The 19200-nt window shown below is 37.1% G+C and overlaps 1 long non-coding RNA gene across 1 annotated transcript; it reads right to left on the reverse strand.

Annotated features, from left to right (window-relative positions):
* Positions 1 to 937: 937 nt before the first annotated feature.
* Positions 938 to 1695, reverse strand: LOC101178823. The gene is made up of 2 exons (XR_177718.2): positions 1578 to 1695; positions 938 to 1251 (listed from the first exon to the last, which is right to left on the reverse strand). It is a non-coding gene; the product is annotated as an uncharacterized LOC101178823 (long non-coding RNA).
* Between the last annotated feature and the right edge of the window lie 17505 nt (positions 1696 to 19200).

The raw sequence follows: 19200 nt of genomic DNA on the forward strand, positions 1-19200 counted from the left end.
AACACAAAAGCATACAAAATACGCTAATTTTACTAAATACTTTGTCATACAGTGGCAACCTCTTTAACATCTAGAGACTAGATGCTGCAAAATTAGGACTCACTTGTCCATTATATACACTATATACAGAGCAAAACAAAATGCACAAAAGATACAGAAAAACGGTGTCTGAAAACGTCCAACTATGAACACACCAGCGTATTACCTTTTGCAATTTCTTCCCTCCTACGTCCTGTAAACCATTGAACAAATATAGACAGCACTATACTTCTCACAAAGGTGGCTTCACGATTCAATTTCCAAAAGATAGTATTTCCTATGAATTTTAGCAAAAAGATATTTACAAAATGGTATTTTACTAATGCTACATTTAACATTCATCAGGCACTTCTAAACATCTAGATAGACTAGATGTTTCAAGTAAGGAGTTAATTTGTCCACTATGTACAAAGCAGTCTTGAACAAACTGCAAACATGTAACAACAGTTATAATTTGAAAGAATCTTCCAAATATGAACGTTCTGTTCTAGAACCCTTCCTATCTCCATCAACCCAGTGGGCAAGAATGCTCAAATCTTCAGAGGGCAATCTTTCCTAGGACTTGTCAAACAAAATGTACAAAATATATTAGTTTACTAACTCTACTCTTGTCATACACTGGCAACCTTCTTAACATCTAGAAAGACTAGATGTTGTAAATTAGGACTCATTTGTCCTTTATGTACACTATATACACAGAGAAGTAAAACAAAATGCACAGAAAGAGATGATTCATCTTGCCTGGCTGTAGGCAGGGTGGCATAGAGCTCTCTGCACTTCCCCCCTTCCCTCCCCTGAACTAGTGCACAAACACATACTCAACAGGTGATTTGGCCATTCCCCACCAAAGCAACATTTTCTATGAATTGTAACAAAAAGATATTTACAAAATGTGATTTTACTACCTTTAATTTTAACATATATCAGGCACTTCAGAACATCTGAAAAAATAGACATTTCAAAAAAGCTTAGCAATGCCAACTATATATACAGTAGTGAGGAATAAAATGCATACAAAACAATGGATAGAATATGAAAATGTCTTCTAAATATGACCAGTCTGTCATAGAACCTTCTTCTCTTCCTTCTCAGGTCTTCCAGCTCCATGTCATCCAACCCACTGAACAAACATGGACGTATCGCTTCCAGAGGCTGTCTAACAACTCCATTTCCAAAAGTCATCTCCAGAAAACATTTATTTTGTATGACTTCCTTTAAACAAATGAGAATTTACAAGATGTGTGATTTTCTAACTCTATCATATGTCGGGAACCTCTTTCCATCTAGAAGGGCTAGATGTGACAAATGTCTTCTATTAAAAGGCTGGGGTGGATTTGAGAGCAGGTTTTTCATATTATATACACAGGCCTTCCATAAACGGCCAGTAAATCTTCCCAAAGGTTGGTGGGCATTTCCAATGGGCCAAACATGGCCTGTCATTCTACCATTTCTCCCTTCCAACAGCAAGATCTAGTAGAATGAAGACCGGCCGCCCCATGGCCCCTAACCTTCCACCTGTTGTTCGGGACTTCGCTCACCTCCCAGGCCCCTTAAGGCCTTTGTCCGTACATTAAGGCCTTTGTCTAGGTAGGTCTCGCCCAATGGGGACAGAGCAGTTGCCTGGGGTTCTGGATCTACAGGGTTCCGTGGCCTGAAGCAACAGCTGAGCCTGCGTGGGTCCCTAGGCTGCCTTCCGGTTCCTCCACGCCCTAACGGCTTCCACCGCCCGGCGTTTGGGTGGCCGCCATGCTTCCAGGCCCGCCACTCCTGCCGTCACCCAAAGGCGCTGTGTCCCAGCGGCTTGGCGGGCCCGGCAGGCTTGGGCTGGGAGACCTGGCGTTGGGTGGGGTCCTGGCTGGGACTAGCCGCCGCTGCCATCAATCACCGAGGTGGGGTGGGGAAGAGAGGTTCGCCGCGGCTTCAAGGCCTGGGTCCGGCCAGTGGGCAGCCACAGCGGAGGCCTCAGGTGTCTGCAGGGCAGAGGGCGCGGCCTGTTCTGGGGACCTCCAGCTCACCCACCGGCCCGTGGCCGAAGGGCCTGCAAGGCCCTGACGGAGCGGGCCACACTCTGTGTCTCTCCAATAAATCTTAGTATAGCTAAAATTCTAATTAATGTAATGAATGTAAAAAACCCACTATTAAGATACTGATTTAGCCAACAATCAATTTTGATAAATCACTACTATATTGTTGCTTTTTAAAGGCCGTCATCTGAAAATATGAATTCAAAATAGGAGAGTATCTTTGTCCACTCATTTGTAAAAAGACAGTGTAGTAGCAGAGTGGAAAAACCAGCAGAATAGAAATTAAGAAACTTCTAGTCTCAGCAAGGCCACTTTGTATTTGTGTGACATTGGGCAAGTCAGGTAGTACTTTAACATGACCCCATATATGTTCCCTGTTTTCCTGCCTAGGTTTGCCTCATGTCACTTTCCCCTCTATCCATTGTTGGAATGGGTTAGCCTGTCTCCCACCTAAAACCTTTCTAAAGTGATGCCCAGCCTTCTTTCTTTTACTTTTTGCCTGGGTAACTCCCGATCATCCTTGTGATTTCAGCTTCAAAATCCCTTCCTCAGAGAAGGCTTTCCTCACCTTACAATCTAAATTATACCATACTGTTATTTATGATTGCACCCTTTTCTTCATAGCATTTGTTATAGTTGGTAGTATAACATATTTAAATCCTGTTTCCTTTACTGGATTTAAGACCCATGAGCACAGAATCCATGTTGATTTTATCATAGCTATATCTTTCATGCCTTTATTGTCTACCACCCAGAAAATTCTCAATAAGATTTTAAAACTAAACTCTCCAGATCTTGATTTCCTCCTCTGTAAATAGTGAATAATAATCGCAGTGTTGTTGCAATCAATATGAGTTAATATATATTTTAGAAATAGTAATCCAGTATGTTATTATTTGAATAAACCAGTTTTCATTACTAATAAACTAGTGTATCTCAATATAAAAGTTGAAGGAAGACATTTTATAAACATACTTTTATATAACTATGAAAACACTTTTAAAATACACTGGACAATGCACAATTCAAAAGCTTTGGATTCAAAGTGGGCCTGCCAAACGATGGATATTTCCTGTGGGACTGTTACCAGTCTTTCAATTGCAGTCCTGATTGAGAATGCTGCAGTTGGAAGAAGTGATTTGCAATGACAAAGGAATACTGGTTGAACTCTGATGAGTAGACTTATCATGTGTGGCAGGAAGTAAGGTTATCTGTGTCCAGGAAACAGATGGAAACCCATAGACTGCTTACTAAAGAAATGAATTCAGGAGATTAGAAAGTCATACCATTTACTTTTGAGGGGAAATTATTGGCAGAGTTTTCAGTAATTTGGCTTGTCATCCCCAACATCTGTTGCCTTTGCCGTTACACCACTTAGCTCCTGATGACAAATTGAACAAGATCAGAGTGAGTGCATGATAACTAATAAGGATCTTCATGGGTAAAATCAGTTAACATCAAAAACAGGCCAGTGGCATTAGTGTATGCAGTTTCCTGGTAGTAGTCTCTTCATTTTTACTATTCTTAGATAATTCTTTCACTCCTCAAGGATTCCTACTTGTTTCTATGCCTTCTAGAAAAGACTTTAATTATAGTATCTTGCTTATAGAAGTGGCCCTAAAAGAAACACATATGTAATACAATTATAAGAATATCTGATATATGTTTTCTGATGTAGGATTATCAATCACAGTCATATCTGTAATGAAACTGGAAAAAAAACTACACAGAAAAGAATTCAAAATGATTTGGCACTGCCTTCTGCTTGGCCCATCTGCTGTTATTTTTTTTCCCCTACTGGCGAAATGTTAGACAATATTTCAACTTAGCATCTCATAGGAAGTTAAACAACAGACAAGATAAACTATATTAAAGTTCCATTTTTTTAACTCTGTATACTGTTTTGTCTTTCTCCCTTCAGTCAAAAGCAAGGTTAAATAGATCATTATGCTTTATTTGATTCAGTGTGTTTCATTCCTTAGAAAAAATATTTTACATATCTAGCTTTCCTTTGTACTGTGTAGTGGATAAATTGGAGTTTTGTTCCATGGACAAAGAAACTGATATACAGTAGTCCCCCCTTATCACAGGGGACTTTTTCCAAGACCCATAGTGGATGCCTACAATCACAGATAGTACCAAACCTTATATAGGCATACCTCATTTTATAACACTTCACAGATTTTGCAATTTATTTTTGACAATAAAAGATTTATGGCAACCCTGCATCAACCAAGTCTATCAGGGTTATTTTTCCAATAGCATGTGCTTACTTCATGTCTCTGTGTCACATTTTGGTAATTCTCACAGCATTTCAAACTTTTTCATTATTATTATATCTGTTATGGTGATACTTGCTGATCTGTTGATGTTACTATTGTAATTATTTGGGATACCACAAACTACACACATATAACATGGCGAACTTAATCCATAAACGTTGTGTGTGTTCTGACTACTTCACCAACCACCTATTGTCCTGTCTCCCTCCCTCTCCTTATGCATCTCTGTTTCATGAGATATGACAATATTGAAATTAGGACAATTAATAACCCTACAGTGACCTCTAAGTGTTCAAATGGAAGAAAGAGCTGTATCTCTCTCACTTTAAATCAAAAGCTAGAAATGATTAAGCTTAGTGAGGATGGCGTGTTGAAAGCTGAGATTGGCCAAAAGCTAAGCCTTTTGAACCAAACAGTTAGCCAAGTTGTGAATGCAATGGAAAACTTCTTGAAGGAACTTAAAAGTGCTACTCCAGTTTTAATGGTCTGGATAGAAGATCAAACCAGCCACAACATTCCCTTAAATCAAAGCCTAATCTAGAGAAAGGCCCTAACTCTCTTCAATTCTATGAAGACTGAAAGAAGTGAGAAAGCTGCATAGAAAAGTCTGAAGCTAACAAAGGTTGGTTTATGAGGTTTGAAGAAAGAAGCTGTCTCGTAACATACAGGTGCAAGGTGAAGCAACAAGTGCTAATGCAGAAGCTGCGGCAAGCTATCCAAAAGCTCTAGCTAATATAATTGATAAAGGTAGCTGTGCTAAACAATAGATTTTCAATGTATGTGAAACAGCCTTATATTGGAAGACGATGCCATCTAGACTAGAAAGAAGCCAATGCCTGACTTCAAAAGACAAAGGGCAGACTGATTTTCTTGTTAGGGCTAACGACGATGGTGATTTTAAGTTGAAGCTAATGTTCATTGACCATTCCGAAAATCAAAGGGCTCAAGAATTATGCTAAATCTACTCTGCCTGTGCTCTATAAATGGAACAACAAAGAATGAATGACAGCACATCTGTTTACAGCATGGATATTTTAAGCCCACTGTTGAGACCTATTGCTCAAAAAAGTTCCTTTCCAAATATTACTGTTCATTGGCAATGCATCTGGTCACCCAAGAGCTCTGACGGAGATGTACATGGAGATTAATGTTGTTTTTATGCCTGCTAACAACATCCATTCTGTGGCCTATGGATCAAGGATTAGTTCTCACTTTCAAATCTTATATAAGAAATACATTTGGTAAGGCGATACCTGCCACAGGTTATGATTCTTCTGATGGATCTGGGCAAAGTAAGCTGAAAACCTTCTGGAAAGAATTATAGCATTCTAGATGTCATTAAGAACATCTGTGATTCATGGAAAGAGGTCAAAATTTCAACACTAACAGGAGTTTGGAAGAAGTTAATTTGAACCCTCATGGATCGCTTTGAGCAGTTCAAGACTTCAGTGGAGGAAGTAACTACGGATATGGTAGAAATAAATAACAAAAGAACTAGAGCTAGAAGTGGAGTCTGAAGATGTGACTGAATTGCTGCAATCTTATAATACAACTTGAATGGATGGAGAATCGTTCCTTATGGATGAGCAAAGAAAGTGGTTCCTTGAGATGGGATCTACTCTGGGTGAAGATGCTGTGCATATTGTTGAAATGACAACAAAGAATTTAGAATATTTTATAAACTTAGTTGATAAAGTGGCAACAGACATTGAAAGGATTGACTCCAATTTTGAAAGAAGTTCTACTGTTGGGTAAAATATTATCAAACAGCATCATATATGACAGAGAACTCTTGTGAAAGGAAAAGTCAATCCATGTGGCAAACTTCATTGTGATCTTATTTTAAGAAATTGCTACAGCCCCAAAACAAAACAAAACAAAAAAGAAATATAATTTGTAATGACTTCTGGATTCTGGCAAAAAAAAAAGAAATAAAGAAATTGCCACAGCCACCCCAATCTTCTGCAATTTCTGTCCTGATCAGTCAGAAATCATTAATGTTGGGGCAAGACTCTCCACCAACAGAAGATTAGGATTCACTGAAGGCTCAGATGATCATTAGCATTTTCTAGCAATGTAGTACTTTAATATTAAGATATGTGCATTGTATTTAGACATAATGCTATTGTACACTTAAAAAAATTTATTTTTATTTCGATAATTTTGGGGGTACAGGTGATGTTTGGTTACATGGATAAGTTCTTTAGTGGTGATTTCTGAGATTTTGGTGTACCTATCACCCAAGCAGTGTACACTGTACCCAGTGTGTAGTTTTTTATCCCTCACCCACCCCATGCCCTTTCCCCTGAGTCGCCAAAGTCCATTGTATCATTCTTATGCCTCTGCATCTTCATAGCTTAGCTTCCACTTATAAGTGAGAACATATGATGTTTGGTTTTCCATTCCTGAATTCCCTCTTAGAACAATGGTCTCCAGTTCCATCCAGGTTGCTGCGAATGTCATTATTTCATTCCTTTTTTGTGGCTGTTATTCCATGGTGTGTGTATGTGTGTGTGTATATATATATATATATATATATATATATATATACATACATATACACCACATTCCCTTTACCCACTCATTCATTGATGGGCATTTGGGCTGGTTTCATATTTTTGCAGTTGTGAATTGTGCCACTGTGAGCAACCATGTGTAAGTGTCTTTTTCATATAATGACTTATTTTCCTCTGGGTAGATACCCAGTAGTGGGATTGCTGGATCAAATGCTAGATCTACTTTTAGTTCTTTAAGGAATCTCCAAACTGTTCTCCATAGTGGTTGTACTAGTTTACATTCCCATTTGTGGTGTAAAAGTGTTCCCTTTTCACCACATCCATGCCAACATCTATTATTTTTTTATTATGGCCATTCTTGCAGGAGTAAGGTGGTATCACTTTGTGGTTTTGATTTGCATTTCACTTGATTGACAATAAACATTTATAGTTTATAGTCATATATACATATATAATGTTTACAAGTGTAAACATTACTTTTACATACACTAGGACAAAGTGTATACTTTTATATACACCAGGACACCAAAAAAATTTGTCTGACTTGCCTTACTGTACTATTTACTTTATTGTGGTAGCCTGGAACAAAACGCAGAATATCTCCAAGGTATGTCTGTATGGACTATGGTTTTTCTTCTACATACATACCTATGATAAAGCTTAATTTATAAATTATACATCATAAGAGAGTAACAACTAATAATAAAGTAGAACTCCATTATAATACTGTAATAAAGGCTATATGAATGTGTACTCTTTTTCTCTCAAAATATTGTACTGCATGCACCTATTTTTGGATCTTGGCTGACCACAGGAAACTGAAGCAGAGGAGCAAAACTACAGATCTGAGGAGGGACAACTGTATAGTGTTAGAAAGCTTGCAGTTCATTATAGGTTTAGGATGATAGACTCAGGAGTAAAATTAGGACATGTGCCAGCCACTGAATTAAGCTTTTAAAATAATTAACTCCTATCTGAAACACACCTTCAGTAAAATGAATTTACAGTTTCCTACTAAGCATAGACCTGAACACTGAAAATAAAACCTGGATTTTGGTAAAAATTCCCACCTCCATTCCATCATGCATATCATTCATTCATTTATTCAATCTTTTATTTAACCTGAATGATCTCAGGCCTCACCAGCTTTGAATACATATGAGGTTACATGAACTTTATCACTCAGCTTCCCGTGACTCTTATTTCTAATTTGCATGATTGCAGAACCTCAGCTTGCTTAATGCTTCTGGAGTATCCACAATTATTTCTGGGAATCCCCAAGAGAAGGTTTATATCAGTTTGCATAAATTTCTTTATGTTTCTCTGCTCCAATATTTTGCTAAAGTGCTAGCAACACTTTGCTAAAGTGTATTTGATGCCCAAAATACGCTTCGGGGAGAAATTGTGCACCTGTTATGACTACCAGACTTTCTGTAAGAAGGAGACTGCTGGGTGCCTTTATCTCCCCTGTACTTGATGAGAACAGAGATTCTCCATGGGTCACCACTCTCAACCCTCTGAGGCTATGGTAGCATAGGATGGTTACTTTGTACTTACCTCTGTAAAATTCTGCCATGAGGACCTCTGAATTAGTACTTCTTTCCCTAAGTCTTACAAGATTCTTATCATGATCCCTTTAGCTTCCCCCTGTTGTTGCTCTTTTGGTCTATGTTACTTCTACTTTTTAGACTGGGTCAGGACAGGCAAATCTTATCTTCCATTTCTCTGTGTTTCCAGATATCAGTGCAAAAAAAAAAAAAAAGAAAGAAAGAAAAAAATGGTAAACGAAAGTGTTCTTTCTTTTTTCCATCCAAAGTAAAATTAAAAATGTTTATTAATAAATTGATTCCCCAGGCTGTCACTGATCTACTATTCTGTAAAGAAAATATCTGAGTCTCTGTTTTGCTCAGAACAAAAAAATGTTATTGAATAGCTACTATGAGCTAGGCTTATATTCAATGCTGGGTCAGAAATTAAAAAAAAATGTCTCAGCCCCTGCCTTCAATAAACTCTTGGTTAGAGAAAAGGCATTCAATGATAAAAATAACTAGTAATTAAAAATATAGATATTATAATAAAAAGAATGAGGAATTGTTGTAAACATACATGGGGATGACTAATTTGGCTGGGTACAGCATTTTGAGAAAATATTTTTGGAGGAAGTGGCAGGTAAAATTTGGTTGGTATTTTGGAGGGGTATGAAAAGGCTGAATTGAATCTTGGGAGGCAGAGAAAGAGATTAAGGGTATCCAGCAATACAATGAGTATTGCTTTACAATGAGTAAAGTCAAGGCATTCTCAAGTGCTCACAGACCTCTGAAAATAGAAGTCCTATGTGGCTGGGATGTTACATACATGAAAGAGGATTTTAAGAGTAGTTTGGGGGTAGGATTGTTAAGGGATTTTGATTGTCAAACTGAGCTATGTGGACTTCATCCTGTTAGATGATGAGCAGCCATTAGAGGCTTTAAACAATAATCTGACACATAATTGTGTCAAAGCAAATGAGGAGGCCAGGCCCTTGGCCCGAGGTTATCTCTGTATTGGGAGCTCTTAAGCAAGCTGAAACTTAACTTGAAGGCATTTCTTGTAATTGACTTGAAAACAAAAACAAACCAAACAAAAACAACTGAACTTCTGACAGTCATAAACAGCCAACTAGCTGACTGATTCTGAAACTAGGGACCTTCCATAAACTCATACCAAAATAAAGGGAATGCCTAACTGGAGCCAATCAGGTAATTTCTTTGTTTTGTGATCAGCCTATAAAGCTTGCTGCTCATGTTACTACTGGAGCAGAGCCCATAACATCCTTTCATGCTGGTGCTTTCTGATTCATGGATTGTTCAAGTAAACTTTGTTAAATTTCTTTTGTCTAAAGTTCTTCTTTTAACAATTGTGTGTGAAGACATAACTCTGGGAGCATTTTGCAAAATGCATTGGAACAGGGAGAAAGTGTTGTCATGAGGATGAGTTTGGATGCCTTTGAAATAATCCAGCCAATAGGTAAGAAGGGCCTGAATTAAGGATGTAAATGGGATAGAAGGGAAAATTTGGAGATGTTTTAGAGTTTGAGTGTGGAAAGGATTGAGAGAGGAATCACTGTCGTTTTTAACATTTCCAACATAGGATATTAGTGAAAGAACCTGTGATAGGTCAATACAGAGGGACAGGTTTTACTCAGTTTTTAAAACTTCAAATAAACAATGTACCTGTTTTGTAGGTAGAATAATGTCCCCTCAAATATGTCCATGTCCTACTCCCTAGAACCTGTGAATCTATGTTTCTTTACATGGTAGAAGTTTTTGCAATTGTCATTAAATTAAGGAATTTGAGATGGAGAGATTACCCTGAATTACCCAGCTGGGTTCATTGTAATCACAAAGGTCCTTGTAATAGGGAGGCAAGAGAGTCAAAGGCAGAGAGAGATGTGATGACAGAAGCAGGGTTAGAGTGATGTGCCTTGAAGATGGAGGCAAGGAATGCAGGCAGCCCCTAGAAACTAGAAAAGGTTAAGGAAATAGGTTTTTTTCCGCAGAGCCAGGGATACAGCTCATCAGCAATGTTGATTTTAGCCTATAAGACCCATTTTGAACTTCTGAATTTCCAGAGTTTTAAGGTAATAAATTTGGGTTATTTTAAGGCACTGAGTTTCTGGTAACACAACCTGTCATCCCCAGATGATCTCTGTGCATGTTAACTGGGAGAATATCAGCATTTTTTCCTGAGTGGAACAAAGATAAAACTCTCCATATGGTAACTATTTTTATTTATATTTCAGATAACTTTAAGAAGAGATGGCAGTGTTCCAGGTGGAGTAAATAGCTTCTGCAGAAGCCCACAATCTAAATGCCCAACAGGGAACATCTGCTTGGAACTCCCTTTGCTTGCTCTTCGCCAATACCTTTGACTTACATCACGCGTTCACCAGCTCTAACAGCTTGGTAGAAGTGAAAGCCCTACTCCTGGCAATGAGTCATTTGAGCTTAGAGGGTAAATGTTTCTGGATCATTTGACCCTCTGGGCTCTGCCTCTGGTTCCTGTCCCTTTCTCTGTAACCCTTGCCATGATGATTCATCCTGGACTCTCTTCTCTTGCAATGCTCTATCAATACTGATTCTGTCACTTACGAAGCTGTGTTAACTTTGTCAGTACATACATCTCTTTATCAGAGGGTCTGTTGCTCATCCATAAAATGGGAATAACAAAGCCAACCTCCCTGGGTCAGGATTTTTGGCCATTTGGCTTCTTGATGCACAGCAGTGACAAGTTTAAGGCACCCCAACCTGGGGTTACCCATATTAAGGGCCAACTTCACCTACCCTTCCTGCCAGGGGGACTCAGTCTACTTGGCTTTTTTTTAGTTCCTCATTTCCTTGCCCACAGGGCTTCATGTTTGTCTTGAGGATGAGACTCCTGTTTCCTCTGGATGTATGGGTGGGAGGAGAGTGAGGGGGTGAAGTGAGAGTTTCTGCTAGAAGACTCTGGATATAGTTGATGTCTGGAAGACTTCGTAGGGGCACGTCATATCATAAATGACAACTAACATGGGTTGCAACAGAGGTCATTAGAATTCAAAGCCTACATATTAATATTTTCTGGTGTTTCAATTCACTTGTGGGTGGGTTCAACTTTTTTTTGATATACTCTTTTTACTATTTCTTCCCATTCCAGCCCCAACCACTGACTTGAAGATGTAAGTAGATGACTAATGTGGTTTACACAGAGTAGAAGAATCTCTTCTCCCCATTTCAAATTAATGACATGCCAACAACATATATCCTAAAGAATCTGAGTATTTTGGTGTTGACATAGTGGAAAACCAGCCCACCTAACATCTGTTGAGTGCTTGGAATGTGCCAGGCACTGTGTTATGTACTTTGTATCTATTCTAATTTAAAACTCGTATCAAATTTAAGATGTTGGTGTTAATGTCTCAGTTTTACAGATGATTAACGTATCTTCTGATGCTTAATGAGACTTGTGTGTTGCCAATGTGCACACAGCTAGCAATGGACAGTGTTGATATTAGAATTTAAGGTCTATTTAATTCCAGAGTCAATGCCTATTTCTCTGCCCCCTAATCTCTACTATAGGAACTAATACCTTGTGGGAATTCTTTTATAAGATGTCATTTGGAGGATAGTGCAGAAATTATAGAATTTCAACTGAGAAGATCTGAGTGTATGCAGAATTTTGTTATGAACTAGGTGTGTGACTTTGGACAAGTTATTTTCTCGTCTTTTTGAGTCTCATTATTACTAGTGGCATCACACATGTACTGGTAAGGTGTTTCAAGTTTGGGTACCAGCTCTGTAATGAGTTAGCTATGTGGTTTGGGAAAAACCAGTTTACCTGTATAGGCCTTAGTTTTGTTTCTTTGTTTATTTTATCTGTAAAATGAGAGGACTATGGAAGGCTTGTTCCTTTTAGGTTTGAAATTTCGTTATACTAAGGGTTTCAATTTCAATAATAATAGTTACACCCAGGCAGCTAGTGGGAGCAATTCTAACAGTTCATTAATACAGAAACGATCTTCTCTGAACAATGAAATACTATCCTGGCCAGCCTGGGCTCCAGCCAGATATATTTACAGAACATCCTTTAGCCTGAAATAGAAATTTATTGCTCAACCATCTGTTACAATTAAGAAAAGATTTGAAAATGTTTTCTATGTGTTTGACTAATCATGTTTTAGGGCCCTGTGGGTACTTTACAAATTATATGCCTTCCCTTTTTCTTGGCATCATTAAAAATCTGGGATCTGTTTCCAAAATTTATCAGCTCTCACTCTATATTATTTTCTCTTTCTCTAAAGAAACTTGTTCAGAGCCCCAAATGGAATAGAGCAAGCAAATATGTCTCAAGACAGAGTTAGCCTGTAAAGCAAATGAATTGTCTTTGGTGAGTGAGTGGTTTGGAAACAATTGAATGAATATTGCAACATAAATATCTAATTCGTATTCGTTGGACTATGACCTACCTGGTATTAGCGATGAGAAGACATTAAGACCCAATTACTGAGCAGGGTCTCTTGTTTCCTTCTTAAGAAAATAGGGATATAATTAAAATAGCCCACCTGTGTGGCCAGTACTCAGTAAGAGAATATTGCAAGGGAAAGCTCTGGAACCCTCCCACCTCATTCTACCTTTGCACATCTCAGCAATCTTGTACTTTGCCTCTGCGTGTCATCTCATACTTGACTCAAGAAGGTAAAAAGTAGGCTTTTGGAAAATGATATTTTCCCAAAAACTTTTGTTTCCTTTTAACTCTAAGAATCTTTCAGTTGTGTTCAACTAGTTCATGTGAAGAAAAATAATTGTTAAGTAGTCTAGTTTCTGTAGTATTCTTTTTCAAAGTGCTCAGCAGAATCCAGCTATTTCTTTCAAAGTAGTTTTATTTGTTTTGAAAGTACCTTTTTCTAAAAAAAAATATTTTTCTTTCAATAGATTTAGCAGTACAAGTGGTTTTGGTTATATGGATGAATTCTATAGAGGCGAAGTCTGAGCTTTTACTGTAACTGTCACCCAAATAGTGTACATTGTATAGAATATATGATTTTTCATCCCTAAACCCTGCCATCCTACCTACTTCTGAGTCTCCAATGTCCATTATACCATTTTGTATGCCCCTGCATACCCATAGCTTAGCTTCCACTTATAACTGAGAACATGTAGTATTTGGTTTTCTATTTCTGAATTACTTCACTTAGGATAATGGCCTCTAGTTCCATTCAAGTTGCTGCAAAATACATTATTTTGTTCTTTTTTATGGCTGAATAGTGTTGCATGGTATACTACTTCCATGGTATTCTATGTGTGTGTATACACACACCATTTTTTTTTTATCCATTCATCATCTGATGGGCATTTAGGTTGATTTTACATCTTTGCAATTGTGAATTGTGCTGTGATAGACATACAAGTGCAGGTGTCTTTTTGATGTAAGTGCAGGTGTCTTTTTCTTTGGGTAGATATCCAGTAGTGGGACTGTGACAGTGAATAATAGATCTACTTTTAGATCTTTGAAAAATCTCCATACTGTTTGCCATAGAGGTCTTACCTATTCACATTCCTACTAACAGTGTCTAGGCATTCCCTTCTCACCATATCCAAGCTATTTATTGTTTTTGACTTTTTAATAATGACTATTCTGTCTGGGGTAAGGTGGCATCTCACTGTAATTTTAATTTGCATTTCCCTGATGATTAGTGATGTTGAGCATTTTTTAATATAATTTTTTTTTTTGCCATTTGTATATCTTCTTTTGAAAAGTGTCACTTGTCCACTTTCTCATAGTTTTTTTTTTTCCTTGCTAGTTTGTTTGAATTCCTTTTTGGATTCTGGATATTGTCCTTTGTCAAATGTACAGTTTGTGAATATTTTCTCCCATTCTGTATGCTCTCTGTTTACTCTGTTGATTATTTCTTTGCTGTGTAGAAGTTTTTAGTTTAATTAAGCCCCATTTATTGATTTTTGTTTTTCCTGCATTTGCTTTGGAGTCTTAGTTATAAATTCTTTGCTTACACCAATGTCCAGAAGAGTTTTCCCTAGATTTTCTTCTATAATTTTTATGGAGTTTGGTCTTACATTTGAGTCTTTATTCTAGGGATCCAGTTTCATTCTTCTGCCTGTGGCTATCCAATTTTCCTAGCATCATTTACTGAATAGGGTATCCTTTTCCCAGTTAATATTTCTGTCTGCCTCTATTGAAGATCAGTTTGTTGTAGGTATGTGGTTTTATTTCTGGGTTCTGTATTCTGTTTCATTGGTCTATGTGTCTGCTTGTATATCAGCACCATGCTTCTTTGGTTACTATAGCTCTATAGTATAATTTGAAGTCTTCTAAAGTAACACCTTCACATTTGTTCTTTTTGGTTATAATTGCTTTGACTATTCAGACTCTTTTTGGTTCCATATACATTTTAGGATTATTTTTTCTTAAATCTGTGAAAATGACATTGGTATTTTTTGATAGGAACTCCACTGAATCTGTAGATTGCTTTGGGCAGTATGGTCATTTTAAAGATATTGATTCTTCCAGTTCATGCGCAGGGGATGTTTTTCCATTTGTCTGTGTCATCTATGATTTATTTCATTAGTGTTTTCTAGTCCTCCTTGTAGAGATCTTTCCCCTCCTTAATTAAGTACTGATATGGTTTGAATATATGTCCCCACCAAATCTCATGTTGAATTGATATTCCCAGTGCTGGACGTGGGGCATGGTGGGAGGTGTTTTCATCATGGGGTGGATCCCTCTTGGCTTGGTGCTGATCTGGAGATAATGAATGAGTTTTTGAGAGATCTGGTTGTTTAAGTGTGTGGCATATCCCCTTCCACTCTCTCTCTTGGTCCTGCTCCCACCATGTGATACCTTTGCTTCCTTTTCACCTTCTGCCATGATTGTAAGTTTCCTGAGGCTCTCATCAGAAGGTGAGCAGATGTTGGTGTTATGCTTGTACAGCCTGCAGAACTGTGAGCTAATCAAACCTCCTTTCTTTATAAATTACCCAGTCTCAAGTATTTCTTTATAGCAACACAAGATGGACTACTACAAATATATTCCTATGTATTTTTTCTTTTGCTAAATGAGATTGGCTTCTTGATTTGATTTGCAGCTTGGTTGTTATTAGTGAATTGGTGCTGCTGATTTGAGTATGTTGATTTTGTAACCTGAGACTTTACTGAATTCAAATCTTTGTCGAAGCGGAGTCTTTCGGAGGAGTCTTTAGGGTTTTCTAGGTAAAAGATCATATCAGTGGCAACCAGAGATAGTTTGACTCCCTGTTTTCTAATTTGGTTGCCCTTTATTTTTTCTCTTGCTGGACTTCTAGTACTATGTAGAATAGAAGTGGTGAATGCGGGTATCCTTGTCTTATTCCAGTTCTGAAGGGGGATGCTTTTAACTTTTACCCATTTAGCATGATGTTGGCTGTGGGTTTGTCATATATGGCTTTTATTATTGTGAGGTATGTTCTTTCTTTTTTTTTTTTTGGTATTTTAAATATACAGTGAGGTATGTTCTTTCTATGCCCAGTTTGTTGAGGGTTTTTTTCATGAAGAGATGCAGAATTTTACAAAATCCTTTTTTTTTTGCATTTATTGAAATGATCAGATAATTTTTGTTTTTTATTCTGTTTATGTGGTAAATCATTTACTGACTTGTGTATGTTGAACTATTCTTGCATCCCTAGGATAAAACCAACTTGATCATGGTGAATTATCTTTATGATATTCTGTTGTATTTGGTTTGCTAGTACTATGTTGAAGATTTTTGCATGTATATTCATAAGGGATATAGGTCTATTGTTTTCTTTTTTGTTGCTGTGTTCTGTACTGGCTTTCATATCAGCATAATACTCACATCATAGAATGAGATAGGGAGGATTCCCTCCTTCTCAATCATTTGGAATAGTTTCAGTATTATTGGTATCAGTTCCTCTTTCAATATCTGGTAGAATTTTGATGTAAATCTATCTGGCCCTGGGATTTTTTTGTTTACTTTGGGATATTTTTTATTACTGATTCTATCTCATGCCTCTTATTGGTCTGTTCAGGATTTCTATTTCATCCTGATTGAAGGTAGGGGGGTTGCATGTTTCCAGGGATTTATCTATTTCCTCTACATTTTCTAGTTTATGTGCATTTAGGTGTTCATAGTGGTTTCAGATAGAAAGTACTTTTTTGAAAGTATTATTGTGAAAGTTTTTGGCTGACAATTTTTTTTGTTTGGAAAGTGCTCTTTTAGCTCAGACATCATATTAAGAATTCTCTGTTGGTCAACCACCAGATTTCTGCATCGAGGGAAAAAGTGTACATTCTTTGTCCAGGTTTTTACTGTCTTTTCAACATTTTTAAGTGGTCTTGTGTTTGTTTAAGAAAGCTAATCACTTTTGTAGCATCAACTAGAATGTAATTCATTTTGTCTTCACCTTCCTGCAAAGAAAGCAGTGTATTGAGAAAAATGTGAGGTTTTTTTTTTTTTTTTTTTAACAATTAGAGAGCTAGACCTTCTGATAGAGCCAACCATTGCTGGGATACCATTAGGACAGATGCCAATGCAATTTCTTCAAGATACACCTTTATTTTTTTCAAAACAAAACATTAAATACGTCTTGACTTATGTTGCTTTCAGCAACTTATTTCAGTAGCAAAATTATTCTTGAATTTCTCCATCCTTTACAAATCTTAGAAATATGATAGCATGACATTTATTGGTAAAATACGTTTACTAATCAGTCTGCATAGACAAGCTCTTCCTTTTCAGTTCATTACATAAAACCTCTTCAATATTATGTGATACGTCATCACTACATTAACTTACTCAATTTTTTAAGACTGAAAAACTTTCAGTTTCTCCTATTGCATCTTGTTTTAGTCACTAAAAGGTGGTATTTTAGTTTCTCACCAACTTTGTAACTTTTCTAAGCAATATGTTTTGTTATTCAGAAACTTGATTTTTGAGATTTTTGACTGTATGTGACTTTTCTTGACAAAGTCTTCACACTGTTTTGAAATTCCAATGGCTGTTTAAAATAATTACTACTCTTCCTTGTCAAATGGATGTAATTTGCAGTTAAGTGTCTTTTCAAGATTTCTCATGGCATTGCAACATTCTAACTTGTCTGCCACAGACAACATGGAATGGGTGCGGCAACTTGGATTACCCGACCATGTGAAACCCAAGGATAAACAGCTTTCCTTGTAAACACATAATTTTTTGCTCTCTTGATATGCTAGTGCAGAAAAATAATCCAGAAGATTCGAATTCTTCATCATTAACATTATGAGAATTGTTCATAAACCTAAGTCTAAAATCTTTCTTTTTCTCAGCACATTTTGTCTTCAAAAATTGCCACATCAGACCATCAGAGTTACTTGCAAAATATAAACATGAATAAAGTATAAAACAAAAGGTTATAATAAATAATTGAGAATATTGCAAAAATAGAACTTGATAATCATAAGGCAATTTACTTCTAACCCATATAATCCATGCAAGGCAGCAATCCATGTTTTGCAATATTTATAACAACAGCAAAGCAACAATAGGACAGCTGAGTTACAGTACATAGAGATGCCCTTTTTTATAATGAAAAATTCTGTCTTACTGCCTATTATATCAGAGGAGTTCTTCTCCCCCAATAAGTCAGTAGGAGGCATGCAAAGCCAAGAATGCAGGAAGGAATTAAAAGACTCAAGGAAATGGACATGCTGAAACAGATATATTATATGAAGCCAGAAAGTTCATTAGGAATTAATGGGAACTTTCAGGAAAAACACATTCAACCATGACTTCAAGAACGCACTAGAGAGATGGGCATGATCATCCCTAAGGAGTACAGTGGTAGCTCTCCTCTGCATGTGGAAGTGCTAATTGTAGGAGAGGTGATCACAGCCTTTGCTTATTAATAATAATAAGGATGACATATGTGACACAGCAAGGATATTTCAATTAATATAATGATTCACAAGTTCAGAGGGGCAGTAAGGAGGCTTGGAGATGATTAATAGAATATAATAGCCCTAATGGTAATATACATTAGGAGACAACAATAGTGTTGCTTAATATATAAAATCAAAAGAAGGTAAGTGTGCATATGCAAGAGACTGTGGATGGGCTCCTTAATTTTAAGTCTTGCTCTTTTGCCAGGATTCTCCACTTGAGTCAGTTTCAGACCCAGAACCTTTTGACTAAAGACATAGTCAAATCCCTGGGAGGAAGGACCATGTAACACCATGGAAGGTATAGTTTGTAATGGTTTCCTCGGTCTTTCCTTAACTATGCCTGTAGCCATTTATTCACTTGACTGAGTTTCAGGGACAGACTCATGTCCAGACACTTTGAAGGTTATTGGATGCAGGACCTGAGTTGACATTGATACTTGGAGTCTCAAAATATTACCACGGCCCCTGTTAGAGTAGAAGCCTATAGGCATAAGGTTATAAATGGAGTCCTGGTCAAAGTTGGGCTTATAGAAGAACTACTGGTTCTGTGAGTCCACCCAGTGATCACTTCCCAGGTTCTTCAATTCATAATTAGAATTGACACACTTGGCAGTTAAAGTAACCCTCACCATAGATTATTGGCCTGTAAAAACAGAGTGCTCCCATCCCTCACCAAAAATATAGTGAATGAAGAACAATATGGGATTCCAGGGGTGGAATTAGCTCTACTCTTAAAGACCTTAAGGATGTAGGAGTGGTGGGCCCTATTATATTACTGTATTAGGGTTCTCTACAGGGACAGAACTAATAAGATATATATATATATATTATATATATATAAAAAATATATATTATATATATATATAAAATATATATGTATGTGGGAGTTTAT

The sequence above is a fragment of the Nomascus leucogenys genome, chromosome 1a (genome assembly GCF_006542625.1).
Source record: "Nomascus leucogenys isolate Asia chromosome 1a, Asia_NLE_v1, whole genome shotgun sequence".
NCBI lineage: Eukaryota > Metazoa > Chordata > Mammalia > Primates > Hylobatidae > Nomascus > Nomascus leucogenys.